The sequence below is a fragment of the Chaetodon auriga genome, chromosome 6 (genome assembly GCF_051107435.1).
Source record: "Chaetodon auriga isolate fChaAug3 chromosome 6, fChaAug3.hap1, whole genome shotgun sequence".
Classification (NCBI taxonomy): Eukaryota; Metazoa; Chordata; class Actinopteri; order Chaetodontiformes; family Chaetodontidae; genus Chaetodon; species Chaetodon auriga.
In genome coordinates this window covers 8,534,677-8,559,709 of record NC_135079.1, presented here as the reverse complement: position 1 = coordinate 8,559,709, position 25,033 = coordinate 8,534,677, and the positions used below count along the sequence as shown (strand labels likewise).

Below are 25,033 nucleotides of genomic sequence, written 5' to 3'. Positions count from 1 at the left end.
CTTCTCCCTGGAAGGGCTGACACACTTTCTAGTAATGTTTATTCACTCCCAGGCAGACTATTGTTAATCTGTTTAAGAAGATAACAATATCCCCCTATCCCTGCCTTATGTCTAGTTTGCATTAATTCAGAAACAGGCGGCAAAATGTGTGATGCCACTTTCCATACGCGTGTCCCCGACTGTTTGTGAGCCTTTTGGTGGCTCCTTCAGTCATTTCTTGACCAGGGTAAGTCAGTACGTGGCTTAAACCCAGAGAGCCACTACTCCACTGCTGCTGGAGCTCTGCTGACGGGACATTTCAGGCTCATTTGACCAATGTGGAGAAATCAGGACAAGATAGTGACCTACATCACGCTGCCATCTTTACTTTCACCCTCAGCAGAAACGGCACTAGGCAGGGGAGATTTGCATAACTAAGGGATTATCATGACACACGTTGGCCGGAGTTATTGTGCGAGCACCAGTCAGTCACACTGCTGACCCAAAACCAGTGGCGGGCAGCGCTGCTGTGGGGGCTATGGGAAAAGCTTGGGTGTTGGAGGGAAAATGCCACTAATTTCAATGTGTGGGCTGCAGAAACACGCAGACTATTCTGCGAGAAGTGATCAACGCTCCTTCTGTAAGTGGCCGTCTGCGGCATTGTGAACTCCGCCAACCGCAGGACGAGACAAAGTGTCTCACAGAGAGAAAGAGTTGTTCTGTGTCACTTGTGCCGATGGTGATGACATCATTTCTGAGAGGAACTGATCTGAACCTGAGAGGCTTTCACTGGGTGATTCATTTCAACATGGTCATGCTTCATTTACAGAACAGAAAAGTTGTTTCATGTATTCAAAGACGGGAAGATTAAAATGACCCCAACGAGCTGCTGTTGAAGTCAGAGGAGGAGACATTAGAGTCAGTGGACAGTAGTATGGTACACATTGTGTGGAACTGAGAGACATTTTAAAGGTTAATTACAACTTGGCTCTTACTTTTGTGGGTTTGACCGTCGTTTCTCTGACTGGCTTTGACGAACAGGGCAAGAAACGAGTGATCAGACTTGAGCAAAAATGCCAACAGTTCTCTGGTTCCAGCATAGATGATTATAAAGTGAATATATTTTGGGTTTAGGCTGATGGTCGAATAAATCAAGCAATTTGAACACAGGAGCTTGAGCTGTGGGGTATTGTAACAGGTAAACATGGACACAATGATTAATCGGTTAAATGAGAAACCAAAACAGTCAACAGATGGATCAATAAAGAGAGCTTTCAGACAGTCAGATAGTTTGTGAGTGGACATGCAATGCTGATAATAATCCTTCATTGTCCAGGAAAACTGTACAACTACAGTAAGAACAGTAGGTCAAAGCTGAGCCAGTGTGTTGGTCCCTGAACTGTGCTGGATGTTTACAACAGACAGTTTGGTTCATAACTTTGCTCCCCTGCACTGCTTTTGTTTTCTCTTCCAAATCCTTCGACTAACCTGGAAACTGGTTTAAAACCTGTATGATCATCTGACTGCTTGTGTTTCAGTCCCGTCTGGCTTCTTTTTACTGATGCTGCCTGTTCTCAGATCTCCGCAGTTCACGCAAAGCGCATCATTAATGGGAGCCGTCATGATCAAAACTACCAAACTTAGGCCTGAGTTCAAGTATACCATAATTATCCTTTCATAAAGTGCTGCACTCATTTGTTTTCATTGGGAATGGCGCAGATGAATAAAGCTCCAGCTGATTGACTGAATGATTGAGTGTGTTCTGGAGACACGTGGACAATCCGGCAGCCGTTGTGAATAGAAGCGCTGTGCTGCTCAGCTGTGCTGAGGCTGAATCTCTGGGGGACTGATGGAGGCCCATGCCTATCCATTAGTGTCACTGCGGTCTGGGTGTCTCCTCCCAGTGGGCCAGTCACACACAGCAGCACAGCACACTGACATCGCCTGGACCTCCTTGTCACAAGCATGTTCATCTCATTTTGGGACTGATGAGCACCTCATTAGAGGACCACAGAGGGAGCGCCGCCCCCCCCTCCTTCCCTGTGCTTCATGGCTGCCTGAACACTAGCCTTGGTTGTAATTTGGACAAATGTATGCAGGGCCAGATCAGTACATGCAAAGAAGGACATACATGTTCATTACATACACACACACACACACACACACACACACACACACACACACACACACACACACGCATGTTTCACTTTGAGCTCCCTCTCTGCGAGTGGGCCCTGTATGGTTGCAAGCTGGTGGGTGCAATTAGAGTTTCACACTCAGTTAGGCAACAGCTCTAATGGGGATTGACACGTTCCTGTGAATCCACTCCTCACAGCTGCAACTGTGGATGTTTACAGACTAGACCTGTATTATATCATCAGGAGTGGACGGTGACAGATGATGAAGAAAAATGGATGAGAGGTGAATTATGTGTTGCTCATGGATGGACTCAGACTGGTTGCTGTGATAATTAGAAACAAAGATGTGCAGTATCTTTGCTGTTGTTTCTGCTTTGTCTCCTGCAACAACGCAGCTTCAAGGATTTATGCTGAGCTATTGCTTAAGCGATTAGAGGATGAATCGATCGCTGATCAACAGAAAAGTAACCAACAACAGCTGATAACTGAATAATCAAAAGGAAATATGTCAAGAATTTTCTGGTTCCAGCTTCTCAGATGTGAAAATGTGCTGATTTTTTTGACAGTTGGTCAAGAAAAACAAGCAGTTTGAAGACATCACATCACTTCTGATTGGCATTTTTCACTATTTCTGATTATTATCTTTAGGTTTTGCATTGTTGTAACTCGTCAGCTTTGGCTCTGGATACTTGAATAATCACATAAAGAATCAGCAAATTAATCAGTGGTAATAGTTGTTAGCTGCAGCCCTAATCTCAAGCAATCACGGATACTGTCTTCCATGAATTAGGCCGCTGTGCTGTTACAATAGGTCATATTTTTTGAGCAGCAGGTAGAGTGGACAGATGGCGGTCAGTCTGGACGTCCCTCAATGGCTCACTGCGACCAAATCATTACACCAGGGCTTTACACCATGACTGTCATCAAGCCCAATCACTCAAGGTTGCCCAGGGAATGCTATTATGGTGCATGTCAGGTTATTACACCCCCGTGTGAGAACAAAGCATTTAGAGATGCTCTTTTCTGTCCAAGCTAACTGCCAGGGAGTGACAGCAATGGAGCCCCCTTTTGAAGTGGGAGGTCGGGATAATGGAACGTAATGTTGTGGGTTTTATGTTCCCTCTCCACCCCCCAGTAGTGCGCCTGACAGGTTAACTAGCTCCATGTACCGTTTGATCAAACTCCCAATCAACCTTGAGTTCAGGGAGAGCTACTGTATAAGCAAAAGAGGTTGAGGCTTGGGATGTGCCCTCAGATGATATTTCGTGGATTCTCATAAGATGATCTGTTGTCTTGCCATGAACTAGAAGATGTGGAGGGAGGGAAAGGAGAAGTGGGAGTGTTTTGAAGCTTTCTGGGTAGCAGGAGGGAGGAGGGGTGGATCGTGTACCTCCGTCGACGCTGAGAAGGGGCAGGGGGAACAAAGGGGGTCTGTTTTCTCTGTCTGTACTGGCGGGGCGGCTGTACTCGGCTCTTTCTTGCAGTATTGGGGGGTGATGCAGGGTTATGCCTGAGGAGATCCACAATAGAAACTCTGGTGTTGGAGCCTCTGTTTGAACACACACAGTTGTTCCTGCTGAAGAGGGCTGGAGAGGCAGTCCTCGCTACCGACAGCCTCGGGCCTGTTGAAGCTCGGGCCAACTTTGGATGGGCAGCAGATGTTGGAGAGGTAGTCGGTGGCCCGGTGGCAGCACATAACAAGGACCATTGCTTCCCTATCCTGTCCTGAAAACAACAGGAGGTGGGCATTGCTCCACCGGCAGGGTGTAAGCTCGCCAAAATTACAGAGAATTCAGGAAGAGTGTGCACTTGAATGCTTTCTGTTCTGTTCTCAAGCCTCCATCTTCCTCCTATTTGCATCAAGCTTAAGAGAAACTCGGCTACACATCCCACTCTGTTGGCACAGCAATGCAGCCCACTTGTACAGTCTAATAGCTCAGTAAATACATTGCAATAGCTCTTATTCTGCTTAAAGCATTGGAGATTTAAACAGTGGGTATTGTCAAGAAATCCACCACAAACCGCCACACTCTTTCCAGCTGAACATTATATCCAGTAAACCTGTAGAATTAGGGGTCTGCACAGAGATAAGCGGAGCGAAGGTGTAGATTACCTTTGTCAGCCCAGCACATGATGCAACAGTGATTGAATCAACAGGAAATAAGAGGACACTTAGCTGTCAGCTCATGAATAAAGTTGACATGGAAACACAAAGTGGCTTTGCCATGGTTCAGGAGGCTCTCTGACCTCGAGGTCTTATTTAGGCCAGGCCCTCTAATGCCCTTACCCTCTGCTCCACCCTCCACCCCCTCCCACACCCCGGCCGCGGGTGAGACACCATGTTAGCAGCTCAGCAGCCACCACTGAAGGGCCCTTAATCCAAGTGGGATGACAGCTTGGCTCTCGATGGTGTTTCTGTGGCGCTGAGACCAATGGGCTTTTCTTTCCCTCTTTTTCATCCCTTAAACCCCCCAAACACAGCCACAGGAATCCTGGGAAAAAAATTCTCCCGGGGGAAACAAAGGAATGGGATGGTAAACAAATCCAAGTGTAGATCTGAGATTCCCCATTCAGCAGAAGATAGATGTGCATGTCCTTTGAGATATCAAAAGCACTAAATACAATACAACCTTTGTCTTTTTTTCTCCTTTTTTTTTTTTTTGTTGTTCTGGTGCCACGTGTTGTGGTAAAAACATAATCTATACCAGATAATCTTTGCTCAGGCTTCTGGTGAATGATTAGGGAAGATTGAGGTCAGAAAACCATTTGAATCATAAAATTTGGTGCAACTATCAAACCAAATCCCTTTTCTCTCCTTTACACCAATCAGCTGAGCCATTCAGAGACCACATGTGGAAAGACACCCGAACAGGCCAATAGTCACCATTGAAACAACAATGATCATCAGAAACATTTGCCAGTAGACTGAATGAGTCTGCCAGGCTGCGACGGCAAATTCTCCTTTTCCAGGCTGATCATGCGGCTGTGCTGATGTGATGTTAACACTGGGAACAGCCAGGAGTCACGGTAACGGTGCTGTTTTTCCTAAAATGTGGAATTGTTGTTCAGTCTCATTTGTTTTAACTGAGTATTTGGAATCTTTAGTTCTGAAATTTAGCAATTGAACAATTCAGTTGGTCAACAGACAGCAGTTTTGATAATGTGTTAGTAGTTTTAAGTCATTCATCAAGTATTAATGTCAGATGTTTGGAGCTTCTCAAATGTGAGGATTTGTAAATTGATTTTACTGTATTTGGCTTTTTGACTCTTGGTTAGACAAAGGATCATTAATCATCTTAATGACTAAGTACATTGCTAAAATAACCAACAGGCTAATCAATAATGAAAGTAAATTACTGTACATAACCCTAGAAATATTGGACATGGAGATATTGGACAAGGAGATACTGTATTGTTGATCCGAATCAGTGCATGCATATGCATTTATACCATATTCTGTATGAATGAATTGAATTTGCCTTCTTTTTCCTGTAATTGCACAACAGAGATCACCAAATAGATTTGAGCTTTTTTCAGCATTTCCCTTTATATCAAGGATATAATTTTTTTCAACCACCATGAGAAGAAAATTGCCTGTAAATTTGATTTATTAGCAAAAACCCAAGGACATCCACCATTGAGTTGACTGTGCTCAGGCCCTGTGCCAGAGCAATTTAGGATCAAGTGCAAGCAATGGAATAGCAATCAGTATAATCTCCTTGTGGTCAGTCCTTTGCCGGTTTCTCAGTGCTGGGCGTCTCTGGGAGCTGGAAGAATGTAATTGTCACTAAGATAATTCCTTGCTGTGGGCTAGCTGGGCCCGGCTGTGAGGACGGACAAATGGCAACTTCATTTATCAGGATCTCCTCTGAGGACGGCTGGCCTGATAACCCAATCAAACGTCTAATGTGGCTGAGAGCTGTCTGGGCTGACACTGGGCTTTTTCAGCTCTGTGTTTGTCTCTCTGTCTATGTGGAAATATCAATGAGTCTTTGTCAGTGTGCCATGGTTTATAGCCAAAGCCCTATGGTGTTAGCAGTCTCTCATAGACAAAATCACACTAATAATCTTTACATTTGTGGACTTTTTCAGCAGCAGAAATTGTCTTTTGCACATTTCATCTACACCACTATATGTCTGGATCTTGGCAATGAATGGTATTCTTTATGTTGGTTTTAGTTTGTATTCTTCTGGCAGAGGTTGAAAAGAGTCTGGTCTGAAGCAGACCTAATGCTCGGGTCTTCAAGGTTGGCTGATTTTGGGCCTCTCAGGGCTCAAGACACAATGACCACATCTCTGTATGAGCGGAGCCATGGTGGACATGTTACTCAAAGGGGTTACAGCGTGACAGAGAGCACGCCTCCACAGATCCTGTGAGAGAAAAATAGGACACTTTGACTCGTTGGTCATTTGTGATGTGTCACTGAGGTGGAATTCATGTAGCTCCTGGTTTTGAAGTCAATATCTTGATTGTAGTTGACATTTCGGGGTATGTAGAAGGCTCAGCTTTGAGTCAAGGGGCACTCTTTAGATGTGCACGACCGCTTTCATGAAATGTGATTGGTGTGTGGAATTAAAGATTAAATTGTTAATGTACTGAGAGGCTGCAGTGTGCCGCTGTACTCCTAGGTTATGTGCACTTTGGCAGCTATCTGAGCTGAACTGAAGTGGACATGTGAAGCTTTGACGTAATTGTTACAACTGCCGTCTCTATGAAAATCTCAGTTTCCTTGATTGGATGACAGTACTTGAAATTGTGGCTTGATTTTCAAAGCCAACCTTTTAGATCATGATATGCGCAGCGCTTATGGAATTATTAAAACCTGTTTTATAATCTCAGCTCGTAGCCATGTGATTTAAATAAAGGAGCAGTCGCTGACCTGAGAGCAGATTATGCAGTGATCTCTAACACTGTCTGTCTCTCTCTGTTCCTCTGATTATTTCCTTTTCTCTCTGGCCCTCTTCCTTCTGTATCACTCTCGGAGTATATTTCACATCTGCACTAACCTGACACCAGCTATTTATAAATCTGTGTTCAAGTGTTTGTGTCTAAAGTCTTTCATAAGTTCTTAGTAACTTCTGTGCCTGCTTGTTTCAACCACTGACTCAAAACAAGCCTAAGAGCCTAAGAAATGTCTTAGCTTTAATTACCTTTAAAACCTGTAGCACTGTCCAAACAAGAGAAATGGTAAATTGCTCTTGCTACACTTCCTGTTTACATTGTAGTCAGTATATCATTACAAGCTGTAGCATGTCTTCCAATAAAACATAGACAATTAAAGTCTAAGAAATGTCTGAGCTTTAATTAGCTTTAGTTGTTGTAGTCAGTATATGACTTCAGTTTTAGGGGAGCAAACGATCCAGAAGCCTTTGTAAATGTGAGTCTGACATCCTTTTATTTATATGTACGCTAAATTTGACTATGCTAACCTAGCTTGATTTAGCATGGCCTTTAATTGAAATATGTGTTTTTCTGTGAAATGTAAACCTTCATTTACATCATATTTATCCAGCATTTTATCAAGTGGCAGATGTATCAACTATATCCTATTACATATTTTACCGTGTAAAAAATTAGTAAGCTAACTTTAGCTTTGTCATTTGGTCCAGTGGCTACATTTGTCAGTTTCAGGGTGTAAATATTTACTAGCCTAACCGCTATGTAAGAACTAGTTTGTGTGCTGCAACCCATTTTAATTTAGTGATGCAACATTTCCACTACACATTTTATCTTTAATTTACCTTATTTTTACCCCGAAAACATCCTTATTACATGCAACTATCTTGTTCTACGTTAGGTTATTATAATACTGCTTAAGTACATGTTTACACTGCCTCATCCAAGGGTAAAGCCTGAGGCAAAGTAGTAGCATTCATTATAACCATGCATTTTTTATGAATTTATAGATTTCCCTGTATCCAGCATTGCCTTTAAATATAGCTGTTTTTTCACTGATATAGCGCCTAATCAGACCAGAATTGGGGAACTACACAGAGGTCGGACCAATTGGATTCTCCACGGTCATCTGCGGTTAAAAAAATCTAATTAAGCTTTAGGCGTCCAAACTCAAACTCCCCAGGATTACCCTGGCCCTGCACCCAAAACCCAACCCTGGGAGAGAGTGATAACTAGACTCCCATAATCTGAAGCTGGGGGGTTGTTGATGATGAAACGCTTGCAAACTGAATCGACTAGCCCAACTGCAGGGATGGCTGACGTCGAAGCAGGTTCAGGAGCGTGTCAGTCATGTCATCCTGGAAGCAGTGAAACATATCTGGTAAATTAAGTTCAAATCTAACATCACAGTTTGAGATGAACCCAAGTGGAGTTGGTGTTAATGATCAGCACCACAGCAGGAAATGGTGCATTTAGCTACAGTAACATCAGTGTGTTTTGTGGAGATAATGATAGAAAAACTGATTTCATGCAGAGTTTCATTGGCATTCCTCACAATCCCCCGCGCTTTGAAGTTAAATTAGAAGTGTGTCCGTATGGTTGGAAATGACAGACAGATTAGAGAACAGAAAACACTTTCAAAGAGCATTTACCCCACCTCCTCCTCCTCTTCCTCCTGCTCCTCCAATCTGCCTTTTGAGACAAAATAAAACCCTGTAAAGCATCTTTGCTTTTGTCCCAACTTTAGGATGTGGGTTTGATGAATTTTAGCGTTTGCTTTTCACTCACTCCTTTGTTTTAGTGTCCATTGAGTGAAAGTACATCTTTACTGTGGCCATTGCTTCTTAACAGCCCTTGAACAAGTCTGTTTGTGAGGAGAGTAACGCACAACAGGACACAACTATTGATCAGGTGTTTGCCTAAAGAAAGCCGGGATGAAGGGAGGAAGAGGTGAGGAGGGTGAAGAGGTCGGAATAGGGTGAGAGACAGGGCAAAGCCGGTGACCAGGACATGCTCTCGCTCTCACCAGGATGTAGCCAAGTCTGAAATATGGCTCTCTTCTTTTGATCCTGGAAACAATGCACCTGCTGGAGGCCTGAGGATATGTCCTCTCCCCATGTGTCCTCCTTTCCCTTGTCTCCAAGGTTTCACTGACCTTTATCCATGTGAATGAGGGTTCTAGTGTTAACATTATTTGACGATATCTTATTTCCTGCCACACCACAAAAGTTAAAAAGTTGCTTGTCATCTCCTCTTGCCTTTGCACACGATCCGATTGTTTATGAGTTCTTTTTCCCAGTGTAGCATCAAAACGCAGCCAAAGTGGGAGCAGAATATGCTCTTTTGGCCTCAAAACAAAAGCCCCCGAATTTGTTTCACTCGCTCTGTTTATCTAAGCTGTGATTCAGCCGAAATGGGACTTCGGATATGAATTTCGAGTGGAAGCAGAGCGTTGGCAGCAGCAGCAGGGCCACGTCCTTGACAGCCCTGTTGAATTAATTCCTTCCAAATGGCTGGTTTAAAGAATGAAAAGAGGAGTGTTGAATAAAACCTACTACTGATCTAATGCACCACTATGACGGAGGTCCATTTTTACCCATAATGTCTTGTGAAACCATCCTTTTTTATCCCTGTGACTCATATTGTGTGGAACTGAAGCAGAATGGAGTAGGTGGCCACAGAGAAACCACCCAGGACAGCTCGTCATAGCACTTCAGTTTGATTGACACAGCACTTCTTTTTTCACATCAGACATGGTAAAATGGTATAAAAGTGGCTCTTTTACATAACACTGGACAACTGCATGCCTAACCTCCTTCATTCACCACTGGGCCTCTGTGAATTCGAACTGGAGCAACCTCGACATATCTGTGTTTTGTAATGCAAAAATAAGCAGAATCTGAGGCATGTGCTTGATATGGTAATAGGTCAGGAAAATTGTTTTTTGAGTGTTAGTTTTCCATTTTACCGGGGATATTTGCCAGAATTGGCTTCTTAAATTAGACTCGCTGATGTGCAACATTGGCCACAATGGTCTAACCCGCCCAGATATTTCTAAAAGATTGCTACCATGGCAGACACGATTGAGCAAATGTGTAAACATATCTATCCTATTTTATGGTATATACATATATTGTTCGTGTGAGGCTTTGCTCCATCTTTGTCTTGGCTCTATTACTGAACTGATGAGATGATTTTAAGTAAGTCAGACTTGTGCAGATGTTTGCTGAGCCTTAAACATCACAGCCTAACCACTCTGACCATACTGTTAATACAGAAGTGTGAGGATTAAATATAACACAAGATAACATCTTTTTAATCCCCAGAGGCTAATTTAAATAGCCCCTGTCATGCTACCTACCATGCAGTTTCTCCTCTGCTTCCTTGACCTCATCTCCTACTCAGAACTAAGCTTTCTTAGAGGAGAAAAGCAGCCAAACATCCTCCAGAATTGTGCATTGTGCTGTGTGATTTATGATAGTCTTGGTAGATGTGGCGTAAATGAAAACTTCTGTGACGCTGACATGTTTTCTCACACAGCGGCAGCTCTCTCAGCTGTGCCGAGTGCAGCTTTAAATGTTTAATGGAGAGTCAGGGGATGAGGGGCATCTTCTGTCTCTGTCTGTATAGTGTCTCATTCCCACCTGGCTGAGCTCCAGTGCTCACTGCAGCACAGGCTGCTGTTCTCAAACTTGGCCAGACTATAAAGTTTCTCTGTTACTTGACTCTTGTGCACCTGTGTTTCATTTTCTGGCTTGGCTGTCTTCTTTGCAACCTCAGAGTAGCATGCAGGTCGTTTGACCACTGCCCATCAGCCTGTGTCACGGTCAAAGCCTCAGCAGCAGAGAGAAGCCCTGGCTGTCCTTCAATGGCTCTTTCACTGCCGCTATGTGACAATGCATTTTTTCCATGCCATAAAGCAGATGCTGTATTATAGCAGCACAATACTGGTCCCATCTGAAACTGTTTACCATGTGAAAGGCACACCGGGATCAGGATGCCTACCACTGTGTGGGGCTTTTTGACTTGCCACTCTATAATGAGTACACACTGGAAGGAAAAGGGGCAGGCAGCTTTAACTGGCATTGTGATCACTGCATAGAGAGCGGAAATGCGGTATAAAGTGCTGATCCAGGCTATTCTTCCAAGGCTGGGACCTTTTTTTTTTTACTTAATATAATACAGAGATTACTGTGACATCAAATGAGCCTGTCAGCAGTTACACCCACAGCAGATAAATAAGCAGGAAACTTGCAGTTTAAGAGTTTGTCCACCTTAAAAAAAGATTATCCTCCAAATGATTTAATGCTATAAAAGTGAGTTTAGTGGATCTCTCACACCAGCAGCCCCCCCAACCTGAACTGTGCTGCTTGTTACAGCCGAGGCAGGTGCCCTCTGGATGAGGACACTGATCATTTCAGCCCTCTCTCTCTCTGAAAGTCAACAAATCAAGAACTAAGAAGTGAAGTGAAAACCTCTTGACAACAGAGGCTTAACTGGCAGAGCAGAAAAGCCCTGCAGTTAAATGTTTAGCCTCCTTTGTGTGACTAGTACCTGTCTTCTCTTGTCTTGCTGTTTGTTGTCGGTGAGTTGAAGAGGCTCCCCTTGTTCTGGGTTGTCTGCCCTCGGGGCTTGTTGTATGATGCAGTCACCCCACCCTCCACCCCTTATACAAACAACTAAAACAGTGTTGAACCAACTCCACTGTTGAACTTACTGGTAGTCTGTCAAAAAGGCTCTTAGTCACTAATTGAGCACTCAAGCAGAGAGGGACCTTGAAAGGCCAGAGGTACCCAACCAGACAGACTGGTTGGTCAGTCACCCTCCATAGTCAGACCCTTTCCCACCCCAGACGTGATTTCAGACTCCAGAAGGACTTCCTGCAGACAGGCAGCACTTGGACCTCCTCCTCCACTCAGAGGGCTAATCCTCCCTGACAAGAGCTCTAGTCCTCAGCTGGCCATCAGTCATGTCAAGGACACACCTCTATCATGTCAAGAGCTTGGAGAAATAAGAGCAGCACCACACACATAAAAGCCCAGACGAGGACACGTTTAAGTACATTAACCCAACTCCAGTACAGCTTCAGAAGAAGGATGCCACTATGGGAAATAAGGAACTTACTGTGGGTGTATAAACCAATTGTATAATTTGATTTCTGCCCATGTCACAGGCTGATAGCACTACAGCTGGGTGAATGCGTAGCTGAACGCACTGAGAAAACATTGCCGCTGGCTCTAGGAAAAACATGTTTGAGCAGAGGTTGTTTTTTATATTCAGTAAATATAATTTTTTATTGCATTTTTTTAGCCAAAGAACTGACTGGATCAATGTCAGCCTGCTTGGTTGGTTCACCACTTTGGTCCAGCTGTTTGAGTGCCATAAAGGTTTGTACAGACATACATGGTCCCCAGAGCATGTTAGCATGCATTAGCATTTAGCCCAAAGGACAGCAGTGCACCGCCTCACAGAGCTGCTAGCATGTCTGTAGGCTCTTATATTCTGTTGCACAAAACATGCAAAAGTCATGTATATTATTTTCAATTGATTTTACCTCTATATAGTATTTCAATTAGTTTTAGAGCAGAAAAAGGCCAATTTGTGTCAAGCACTCTGTTGCAATACATCTAATTCCTTTCTATATGCTACACGGCATCTTTGAGAAGAGTTTCTTGCATACAAATTTGGTCTTTTTCTGTCCAATCTGTCCATAAAAGACATCTGGTGTGGATGAGTAAGATAGAAAACACTTTTAAGCATGCTGTCAATACATTCAGCTCGCAAGGAATCCCCTACAGCCAAGTTTTGAATAAAAAATGGTGATCTATTCACCCAAAAAAACATTCCATCACTTTTCTTATTATGCCGCTGTCTATGCTGTCATCTAAGTTATTTCAGCAGTGAGCATCTGTCCCATTTTGTTATATCATTTCCCTGAAGAGTACATGGTGTCTTGTCACAACTGCAGTAATGTTAGTCTTGCTTATCAAAAATGAGGCAGAGGGAACCCAGACCACAGAGACTAATTCAGTGGAAGTTGTGTGAAATCCCTTTAGGTGTTGAATAACTGAGCGTGTAGAACATATAGTAGAGAAATCATATCACCGAGAAAACTCAGGACCAAATGCCATGTATGACGAGGCTGTTGTCTCCAGCAAATCAAGTGAAGACTTTTTCTCGCTGCTTCTTCTCATCGTTGGAGCCAGCTTCTCTGACGTCGTGCATTCATGCAGAGCTTGTCTGTCAGCTTCGTTTTGTTACTAATTTATTCATTTAAGCAGTGGCAGCCACATTCAAAGACAATGGCACACAAGCTCTGAGTTGAATTAACCTCAATAATTATGCAGATTTGGGGGAAGAAAAGCCCAATTGTTACACACTCCTCAAATTCCTGCCCCCTCCTGTGCTTGACATCCAAGTGAATAAATTACTAGACTCAAGAAAATATTCAAACTTCCCTCTTCAGGATCTTCTTGGTACAACTGAGCAGGGAACTATTTTTTAAGAACATTTAGACTGAACCCTCGAAGGTCAGCCATTCGTGTTTGTGTTTGCATTATTGATCATTTACACGTACTTCTCAGCCTATGTCCACCATGAGTGCATTATCCCATGCCAGTAATGCAGGGGATCCATAAACTCAGAACATTTTAAAGGAATCCACTTTGAGCATTTCCAATAAAGACCTGGTTCAAAGTGCTAATGGTTCGTTTGATCAATACATGAGCTTTTCCACTGTAAATACCAAAGTTGGTCGAACACATTTAAAGGAGAATCCATTAAGTGTTCACTTGAATTCAGGAGCCATTTGAGCTGTAATAGTATGTTTATGGATGTTTTCAGCTTCTATTATATGACTCTGATTTAGTCTCGCCATAGACTGTCACTCAGACGATATCTTCCAGCCAACCTCACATGGTTCCCATGCCATATACCCACTATGGCCATCTTTGGTGCATATTTGTCTCATATACATACTACTGCTTAAACCTTTAGGCAATTATTCAATTACCTGATCAACTGAAAGTTAATCACTAATTATTTTGCTAATCAATTAGTCATTTATCTGACAAAAATGCAGTATATTTGCTGGTTCAGCTCCTCAAATGTCTTTGTTTATATACTGATGCAATTCTGATATATTTTAACTATTGCTAGGTGAACAGCACAAGCTCTTTGAAACTGTGATTTGCATTCTTCACTAACAACTGAAATGACTGTTACTATTCATAATACTCAAAGAGAGCATATCAGAACTAAATGCAGCACAGATGCTTCAGTAACAACACCTGGCCACATCTAATCGGTCACAGATGAGATATAATAAGGTTTTGACTGACTGTGAAACACAACAGACTAAAACTACAACAACAGAGGCCCATTTGCATCCTGTACTCAGCTGCTGAAAACAATGGCATCTGTAATTCTGCCTAATGTAGAACTGAGTGGAGATGAAAGCCTCTCTCCAGCAGTGTGCCTGGTACTCAGCCTGTCTCAGATGATGGAGCCCGAGAATAGGAAGCCCAGGGATGTTGCTGTTATTCAGGTATTTCTAAGAATAGGACAGCTCCATTCCATGAAAGTCTCCTCTGTGTTTACACAGCTCATAATTGATTTAATAACTGCGGTAATTTGTGCTGTAATGATGCGGGATCAGTCACTGGGACACGTGTTAGCCTCTAACCACAGTTATTTCCTGCTTCTCTCGGTCTCGTTGTGTGTTTCCTGACCATTGGCTCCTTCAAAATGCTATCGGTTACTCAGACAACCTGTGTCGAGTGTGTGTGTTTTTGTGCGTATTGATGTGTGTTTGGGGATGTATGTGTGGCTGAATTATTGATGCAGTGTAAATCCAATCTGCCTCATGGCAGGTGCGACGTGTGCTGTTTGCTATGTGTGTGTGTGTGTGTGTTTTTGTCTGTGTGTGAGACATTGTCAGGGAGGAGGAAGGAGCAGTGCTGTAATTAAAAGGCAGCACAGTCTGCAGTCCTGCCCACACAGATTCAGCTATAGGCGCACAGGCTAAAGGCTCGGTGTAATTTACATACACACATGACCAGAGTTCACACACATACATACACTGATGCTGCAGGGAAAACTGGCTATCTTTCCTCCTCACTCTTCCCTCCCTTCTCCTCCTTTCAGTCTCAGTTGAGCAGTACAGTTTGTTTTTCTCTTTCTCTCCCTCCCTCTCTCACCCTCCGTCTCTCTTGCTCTTTGTACTCTTTTCTCTCTCACAAACTTCACAATGTGCCACACTCGAGCTGCAGCAGTCTGTTATTGTGCAGCATGCAGACAAGCTGCTAGGAGCCGACCAGTGATATCATCCCATTGTCTCTGTGCTGTCACCTGCACCACGGAGCATGGAGTCCGGGAAGAGAGGGGAGGCACAGAGAGGTGGAAGGAGAAGGGAGGAGAAGAGGCAGGGAGGGGAGTCTTGGGAGGGATGGAGGACTGTGTGGTCTTCCTCCAGTGGGCCAGTTAGAAACACCAACCTCTGCAAAGACACTCGTCTTTTGGGGCAAACAAGCGAGAAGGACAAGCAGTCATCATGTACGTCACCTTGTGTAAACTTCCTTGACAGTGTTCAGTGTCAACTGCAAATTAAACTCTTCCTCCATGTTTAGCGATTGTCTTTTCAAATTCGAGATCATTTACATTTCAATAGCATCACTGTACAGCAGACACTTATAATCATGCCACACTCTGAGCTTCTCTTTTCAGGCACTGTTCCACTAGCTTCTGCTTTGACGGTTTTTTGTTTGCTGTTCAGCTACTGTACATCCACAGGAAATTTAGCTTAAAGGAATAGTTTGACATTTTAGGAAAGGCACTTATTCTCTTTCTTGCTGAGAGTTAGATGAGAAGATTGATACCACCCTCATGCCTTTATGGGAAATATAAAGCCACCACAGCAGGTAAGATAAGTCAGCAGTTGGCTGACAAGGCTTACCTGCTAAGGTAAACTAAACTTAGCTAACTTAGCATAGTACAAAGACTTCAAACAGGGGGAAACAGCTAGCCATGTCCTGCATAAAAAAGCAAATTTTCATGTCAGCTTCCACTTAATACTTCCATTTTGTATGATTTTAACAAACCAGGTGTAACATGTCGATTTGTCAACCTTAGAGGTGCTGGTAGGGGAATTCTGCACCTTTGGACAGAAGCGGGCTCGCTCTCTCCTCCTGCTTCCTGTCTTTTTGTGAAGCTAAGTTAGCTGGCTACTGATGCTAGCTTCATATGCATGCATGTGCACAGATTAAGCAATGTGTTAATTAGTGAGCTTCAGAGGTGGTATTGGACATAAATTTGATTGTGGCAGAATGCCAGGCTGGCTGTTTGTCCCTGTTTCCAGTCTTTATGTTAAGCTAAGTTAGCTGGCTACTAGTCCTAGCTTTAGATTTAGTGTACAGACATGAGAGACGCATCAAAGCTCCCGTCTTAAAAATGGCATTTTTACATCTCTGTTTGTGCATAGATTAAACAAACAATGTGTTAACTAGTGAACTTCAGTGGTGGTGTTGGGCATATTTACTAACTTAGGAGAAAGCTAGGCGAGCTGTTTGCCCCTGCTTCCAGTCTTTATGCTAAGCTAGGCTAATCACCCCCTGATTCTAGCTCTAGGCGTGAAGCGTCATCCAATTGTCAGAAAGACAAGAATCAATATATCCCTATATCTTGAATAGTGTCTTTACAGAGGACAAAAAACAAGAAAGGGGTGATGTATTTGTGACAGAAAACAATAATATTTCAGAGATAAAGCTCTTGGAGCAACAGCGGTGAGTGTGGCGTGACTGATGATGGAACTAGGGTGTAGAAGTACATTATGTTGAATTTTCCTCATGAACCATTATACAGGTAATTTTGCCGTCCCCTCAGTGTTCTTTACCCAGCCTTTATTTGTTTGTTCCAGCCGCTCACCCGGCTGTTATTTGAGCCTTTACAGTATACACACACTGATGCACACTCACACAGGGGATTCACGTTTCAGTGATGTACTCATATGCCAAACAGACACACAACCTCACACTTGCGGACATACAAACACAAACATTTGCGGATTCATGTTGCAGCAATGTACACACTCTTCTCCCTTCCCACAAACACTCACATATTGTTCAGTGCACACACACACACACACACACACACACACACACACACACACACACACACACACACACACACAGAGCAGCTAACTAGCCAACACATCCACCTTCACTGGCCTTCACGTCTGTTCCTCTCATTTGCGCCTGCCTTTGGCAAACTGTCTTTCTCTCCTGTGTTTCACATCTCTCTGTCTCCTTCCCTCTGCATTTTATCTCAGCACCTGCAGCAACATAAATGTGTGTGTCTGTGTGTGTGCGTTAGTGTGTGTTGGTGTACGCATCAGTCTGCTTTATGCAGGCTGATTAAACCCTTCAGCGTTGCCTCCTTCGCCGCCAGCTCAGAACACCTCAACATAACGCCACGTCACTGACACTCCCACCCCGCCAGCTGCCTGTGGCTTGTTTCACATCTATCAAAGTTATTTATATGTATAAGAATGTCTTTATACAGTATCCGTGTCGAAGGAGTGAGCAGAAGTGGCTCTTTTTACTCAGCCTTTGTTTTTTTTGGTTTTTTTTTTTGCTATTGACTCATTGAGCGCAATATGGATTTCACATCAGAGCAGGAGTAGGAGGCGAAAGATCAGATTTGTCCATTTTTGGACTCACTAAAAAGCCCATAATTTTGACTCTGTGCTTATGAAAAAAGCAAAGTGCTGAACATGAAGCATTTGCTGTGAGGCAGGTGTTTCAGGGTATTTCTGCTGGCTTTGGCTTTGTCATCTGTTTTTTCTCAGTACAGGCATGCAGTTGTGCATTTGAAGTGAAGCTTTTATACAGCCTGTAGAAAGCAAAGTCTTTAGATTACATTTCTCTGCTCATTCGGTTCACTGCAGGTTGATGTATTCATGCAATCCCAAGGCCAAAAGATAAATACATGCATAAACATACACATGTTTATGGTTTATATACCTATTGATAGTGTTTTCTTTGATTCTGAAATATCTCACCATTGCCATGAAATCCTTTGCAAACATTTCCTCTCGCAGCAACATGAGGCTGACATTTGTGTTTGTAAATAAAATGTCCTGACAATTGTTGGCTGCATTGCCCTAAGATTTGGCAGTCCTACACACATTGGTTTTCCCTTCAGGAAGAATTGTAATCACTTTATGACTAAATACCTGCAGAATTCAAGATATTCCCACCAGCCTCCACCGTGTTAGTATGCTAACACATGAAACTAAGATTGTACCTGCTCAACATCAACATGCTAGCATTGTGATTGTGAGCATGTTAGCATTTAGCCCCAAACATCGCCGTGCTCAGTCTTTTACTCTGAATACCTGACAGCACTGCAGTCCTGTTCTGACTGTGTTTGTGTTTGTGTGGACACTACACGTGTTTCTGTGGTCTTGGGAGGCTCAGGTTGTGCTGAGGAGACAGGTGGTGTGAGAGATGGACACACAGCATGGGTGAGGATGAGGAAGAGGAGAAGAAGGAGGGCAGAAGAGGAATGTCATTCCCCTCCTGCTGCCACAAACCACACTTCAAAGATGGCTTGTGGGGCCAGGCTCCCTCAGCTGCTGCTGTGGGTCGCTAATAAAACTAATGAAAACCAACGTAAATCAGGAACGACAGTCGAAAGAGCAAACTTAACGGGTTAACGCTTAAATGAAACTGACATCCATTCATCCGGCCATGGGTGCCGTGCAATGTGTCAGTGGGGCAGGTTGTTTGTGCTTATGGCTGCAGTGTTGCCAACAGTAATGAACAGCCTGGATGACGCACCCTGTGCAGCATCGATCGACACTCTCACACAGACGGCGGATGGAAATTGGTCCTGGTGGGGAAGCGAAGGAGGTGCACACATGCCTGCACCTTCTGTGGACACATATGGATGCAGGGATCAGCACACATGTACATACTGAGAGAGGGCGAGGGTGTGTGTTCGTGTGTGCGTGTGTGTGTGTGGGGTAGCCTGTGTTTATTGACTCCTGCGGATGCTCATTGGACCGAGGATGATCTTCTTATTGGTGACAGTATGGAGCATATAGAGGAGGAGGACCAGCTCGGTGGGTCTTTCTCTCTCTTTGCTGCAGAAACCTCTTGGATCCCTTCCACCTCCCCTCATGCTCTCAGCTGGTGCTCTGCAGTTGGAGGCAAGCCCCATATACACACTGTATCAAACCAGGCTGTAGCGCTTCCTCACTTTCTCATTACCACATGAATGGCTGCCATATTGCCATATACTGTATGGCTATTGTTGGCAAGTCACTCAAAGTCATTGGCTCGTACAGCGGCCTAACAATAGCCAAGGCAGGAGCAGTCATGGTGGTGCATATCCTTAAAGGGAACTTCTAGTTTATTTCAACTTGAGCCTTATTTTTGCATTTTTTGCCCGTTGTTTTTATTAGTTATACCGTTGTCCTCATGAAGTAAAGTATTGAAATCTGGGAACGTAATCGCTGCTACAACAAAGGCTGATGGTCAGATGATCAGACTGGTTGTAAATCTGCTTTTCACTTCACGGTTAAAACTCAGCACACTGGAAATATCAGTAATAATCCTTCAGGGAGGCCATGCAACAGAACAAACAAGACAGCAACAGATAATACAAACAAACCTACAGACCTCTGGGAAGCACAGTCAAACAAAAGCAATGCAGATAACAAGCCTTAAAGGAACACTATGGTTCATTCTCTATCGGCTATGGTAAGCAAACAGCAAAGTAACATGACAACAGGAAACGTGAAATTGCATCACATGAACACAGTGTCAGGCTAATTGAGTAAAGTGAAATAAAATGGAAATTTATTCTGATTATCAGGCCGAGAACGAACGGCTCAAACCACAAAAATAAACCCCCGGTTTTAAGTGCTTACGAATGTTACTCAGTCGTGCAAGCTAGATTTACTATACTCAGCAGGTTATTAATCCAAAACAGTTGCACAACAATCAAGAGTAATCCAGGATTTTAAGATTTTTTTCTCAGATCAAAGATTAAGCTATAACTTTGCTTTTATTTGGCCACCCTGAGGGTTTGGTTAAAGACCTGAATGAGTGTCGTTTTGTGCCCTGCTGGGCTTCTTCTTTGCAGTGTTGCTGCTTGCCGACATCTCACTAATGAACATGGTGAGTGCAGTGTTATTATTCATGATAGGACATACGTGCAGACAGAATTATCCCTTAATAATGTACATCACAGAAGCAGAATTGATTCTGCAAACAGTTCAGGGAAAGAAAAAAGAGTCTGGTGCTGCTCCGGCTTCTGTTAAGTTGGACTATTGTGTGTTTCGAATTGTGTCACTCAGGATCTTTCAGTTAAAAAGAAATACGATGCGCGACACCACAGGTCCTTAACCTCAGGGACGGTCTGCTGCCTGTGTGTGGTAAATCTCTCCTTTTCTACGCTTTCTTTGTTTTTTTACTGCGTGCTCTCTGCCTCTCTCTCTCCCTCTGTCCTTTTCTTTTTTCTCTCCATCATCCTCTCTGTTGTCTGTGAGCATGTTAACACTCCAGCCCTGTCAGTGAGCCTCATGGCACCATGGAAACCAGTCACACCATTCTTCACCAGTGTGTCTTTGTGCATGTGTGTGTTTGCAGCAGAGACCGCCTGTGTGTGTGTTTGTATGTGTGTGTGTGTGTGTGTGTGTGTGTTGATGGGCGGGATTAAGGTCTTGTTTAGTTTCAAAAATCTGAGGAGAGGTCGCGGCCGTCCCTGTGGGCCTCTTGCTGTAATTCATGTAAATTCCCTTAAGACCCCGGCCGCTTTGTTGTCCTCATCGTCCTCCCGAGCTGAGTCAGATGCCTGTATCATCAACGCAGCTTGATGCAAAACGTTTTGCCTTTGATACTCAAGCAGATACCTCAAGTTATCATGATAGTCCTGCTATGTGATACCTCTGACACTGTTATTGTGCTTGAATGAGTTCAGCCAGAGTTAACGAGGCTAAAACTGAGACGTGGACGAGGACAAACCCAAGTGATTGCCTGAGGACAGTGCTCCTCTGTCTCATCAGGGTTATTGACGTGGTTTATTACCTGTTGGAGAACAACATTTAAACAATTATGTGACCAGAAAACGTGTCTGGAGCACTCAAACAAAGGAGCGTTGAAAATTACGTATAGGAATGTGTTGGGAAACACAAAAGCAAACATTAAGAAGACTAAATCATCTGTACTTGTCTTTTAATTCTTACTCTGTCAGGAGTGAAGTATTTCACAAGTGCCCCCCCACCCCACCCTGCCTCGATAGCCTTGTGAACCCAGCCCCTCATTCTCTCCCTGAGCCAATCATATTTCACTCCCATTCACATTTCTGAATGGGAAACTCGAAAAAGAGCCCTCGCCACGAACACCCACTGATTGACAAATGCACGCACGCACACAAACACACACACAGATAGCGTGCAGCTCTAGTTAGGAGGGCTTGGTCTAGACCGCAGCATGAACTTTGTTCTGTTAAAAGTTGCCATTGAAATATGCGGTCGCCATTGAAATATTGTTATTCTATTGGTGTTGTGACAAAGAGCAGGGAGGGCGCCGGTCCTATCTCAGTGTGAGTCTGAAGGAGCAATGGGCCGGCGGGGATCGCCCAGTGTCTCTGCTCAACAGAGTCAGTGTGCAGAAATAATGCCCATTAGACTTGGTCAATCACGCCCCTCGCTCAATGAAATATGGCCCTTTCACTCATTTCATACCATAATCCATACACCTCGCCGCTATCCATCATCTCTGTGAAAGATGTCTGCCACTGTGAATGCTTTTATTTATGATCCATTTTTTAAATTAAGGGCGTCTCATGTGGTGACGTCCGATGCTGAGAAAGCTTTACGTGCTGAGTTATGTTTACAAAGACGCCGACTGAAGCAGTTCATTAGTGAATTAAGGTAGAATTCCAGCGCAGAGGTTTCAGGTCTCTTGACCGCCAACGAAGCTCTGATGGTTTCATCACGGTAAGTGGGTGGAAATTAAATACTCGCAGTAGCGTGCAACAATGACCATTGTGAAGCCATTCAGCGTGTCCCACTGGTGCAGACAGAATTCATATGCCTTTGTGGGATTATTAAGTGGCTATTCCCAAACCTGCAAGGAACAGAAGTGGAAACAATTGAGCAGTGGTTTAAGAGGTGCTCACATCTTTTCCTTAAAGGGGCCCTGCGGAGTTTAAAGAAATGAAAGTTTTGTTTATATACAAGTTCGGTGAATTGTTAAGCTCTGATAAATGAATACACTTCCTTCCTCATAAAACAAAGTATTTTTAATCCAGCGTTGTTTACATGCACGTTTAATTGTTTGCAGTCTTCTTCTTCCCTGCCTTTTCTACCGCATTGCTGCATATCTTGGCAAGTTACAGGTAGATCAGTGGAATAGTCTGAAACCAGAAATGTGTATTGTGTAGAAAAACAGCCTTTAAACCTTATAACCTTTAGGTTAAAGTACCAATATAACAATGCAAAAATGCACCATTGCAAGTAAAACTGCAGAAGCGTTTTCAGCAATTTGTACTAATACTGGTTCTGCAGTAAAAGTTAAGTACCTCAGAATTATACTTACAGTGCAGTACATGGCAAAATATACCTTCCACTGCTTCAGCTGAGAGGGAGAAAAGTGTAAAAAGCAATGTTTTTTTTAGATACTGGAGTCTAAGTCATTGTTCAGTGTGACGGACAATGAGCTTTGAGGGTGATTATGTTACATTTTCTGTGCTTTTGTTGTGAGAGGAGCATTATTTAGGGCCGGGCCCAGAGAATAGTGACTCTTTCAAAGGGATAGCTCCTGCCATTGTTGTCCTCTGCAACCATAGCTAACGGACGTCAAAGAGCTTTTTCACATCCATTCTTTTAAAATGGGTTGCAATAATACCGGTGAGGAGTCGGCAATAAATAAGCTTCCCCTCACTGAGTCAACTAGATTAGATTGCATGGGGACATCTGTTGAGTGTAGGTGAGCACTTTCTCTGGCTTCTCACTGTATGGGAAAGGAAGTCCTTAGGACGTGCCTTCAGGCCTTTTCCTTTCTATTCGCTTAGCTTTGCTGGTTTTACTCCACCTCCACCCTCTGTTGAACATCTAGAAAGCTGCACTGACTCGAGCGCAATCAGTGCAGCTGACAGTTATTTTGTGTACACTGGGCCGTTTAATTCAACATGCAGTTACAGTGTCAATTTTGCTTTTATGCTCTGCCAAATTCACATCGCAGGATGTTGTGTTCTGTCATCGCCTCATCCCGCCGACGGTTGCGTCTGATACAAAACAAATAACTTGTTGAATATTTTATGCTGTGTTTTTCGAAGCCACCCGTAAACTTGTGGGTTCTGGTAGCTGTTCATGTGATACCAGGAAATGTTTAACCCCTATTGTAGAGAGACAAAAGGTTGTTTTAATCCCACTGTGAGAGGGAAGGGAGGGTCAGGGGAGGGACGTGAGAGGAGGGGAGGAGGGGTGGTGGGGTGTGATGGAGGGGGTGGGGGCGGTTTTGTGAGGGAATCAGCTCGTCTCTCTTTACTGTCACTCAGTCACAGCACACACGTCGAGGAATACGCAACCACTGGGATTATGACAGCTGAGTTATGCTCTCGCACAGCGGATGCACACACTGAGGGGACGTATTGACACATACAGAGACAAAAGGTGATGTATTCTCTCTGTTATTAATGAGTGCTTCATTCCACCTGTTGTGGAGAAAGTTCAGCTTGTGATGCTCTTGGTGATCTGCAGGTCCGCAGTCCAACCTCTTGCATGATTTGATTAATCGATTAGTCACCTTCTATTTAAGAGAAAGGCTAAATATTTAATGTACAGGCCTCTCAAACATGAAGATTCACTGCTCTCCTTTCTTTTATTTTATTGTGCTCAACATATTTTTGGGTTATAGACCGCTGGTCATGGAAAACATGATGTTACCTTGAGCTGTCAGGTCTGTTTTCTCTGTTGATCATAGACTAAAAGAAAATCGATTAGAAATTAAACAAATAGCTGATTTAATTGCCATAACATTTTATTAGCAACTATTTTGATAACTGATTCATCGTTTCAGTCATTTTTCGAGCAGAATTATTAAATATTCCCCAGTTCAAGATTCTCAGTTGTGAAAATTTGCTGCTTTTCTTTCTCTTATGTGACAGCCAGTTGTATCTGAAGATGTTCCCTTGGGCCTAAGGAAATTTTTCACAATTTCTTTACATTCTGTACACAAAACAATGAATCGGTTAATCAAGATTCTGCAGATTAATCAATAAGGAAAACAATCATCAGTTCCACATGATGATTCCCAAAATATCTGCTAAAACATCAAATCCACTTGTTTTTGTCTTCTGATTGCAGCCTGTGGCAAACTGACAGGTGAGCATGTTTCTTGCAGTGTGGCAAAAATTTTGGGAGCTCTGTTTTTCTGCAGTGGGACGTCCATAAAAGATTGTTTCCTCTAACAATCAGCTGTGTTATTAACATTTTCATGGATGGTTTGCACTTTTCCAGCACTCACATATCAACACATTATCTCTTTTTCCGCTGTTTATTCTGCTGAATCTTGTCTTCGGTGTAATGGCACGAGAGCTCGTCTCTCACTCTGCGAGCCGTGTCCCCTAATGTAAATTCATCATTGGGGAAGAGGATCCGGCTCTAATTATTTCTCCCCTCTTTGGCGGTAATGATGCTACATCAGGAGAGTGGTGTCGTCTGCAGCCACTCTCTGCCTCTCATCAGGCAACTAAAATTAAACCCACAGGCCGCTATGTTGGTGCTGAGCCCCCTTCTTCAGTCTGAGGACACACACACACACACACACACACACACACACACACACACATCAAAACAACACAGCCTAGAGGAGAAAATCAACAGACTCTCATTAGAGAAACGTGTGACACCTCACTACCTGGCATTATCTGCAGTGAGCTTGTTGAATCTGCAGACATCCGTGTGACAAATGACAACCAATTTATAATGAATCAATGTGTGTATGTATAC

The 25,033-nt window shown here is 43.5% G+C and overlaps 1 protein-coding gene across 15 annotated transcripts in view; it reads left to right on the top strand.

The window, feature by feature from the left end:
- The window catches only part of LOC143322550 (neuronal cell adhesion molecule-like), a 71,063-nt gene that overhangs the window by 1,230 nt on the left and 44,800 nt on the right, over positions 1–25,033 (top strand). The gene's annotated exons all lie outside the window — the stretch shown is intronic.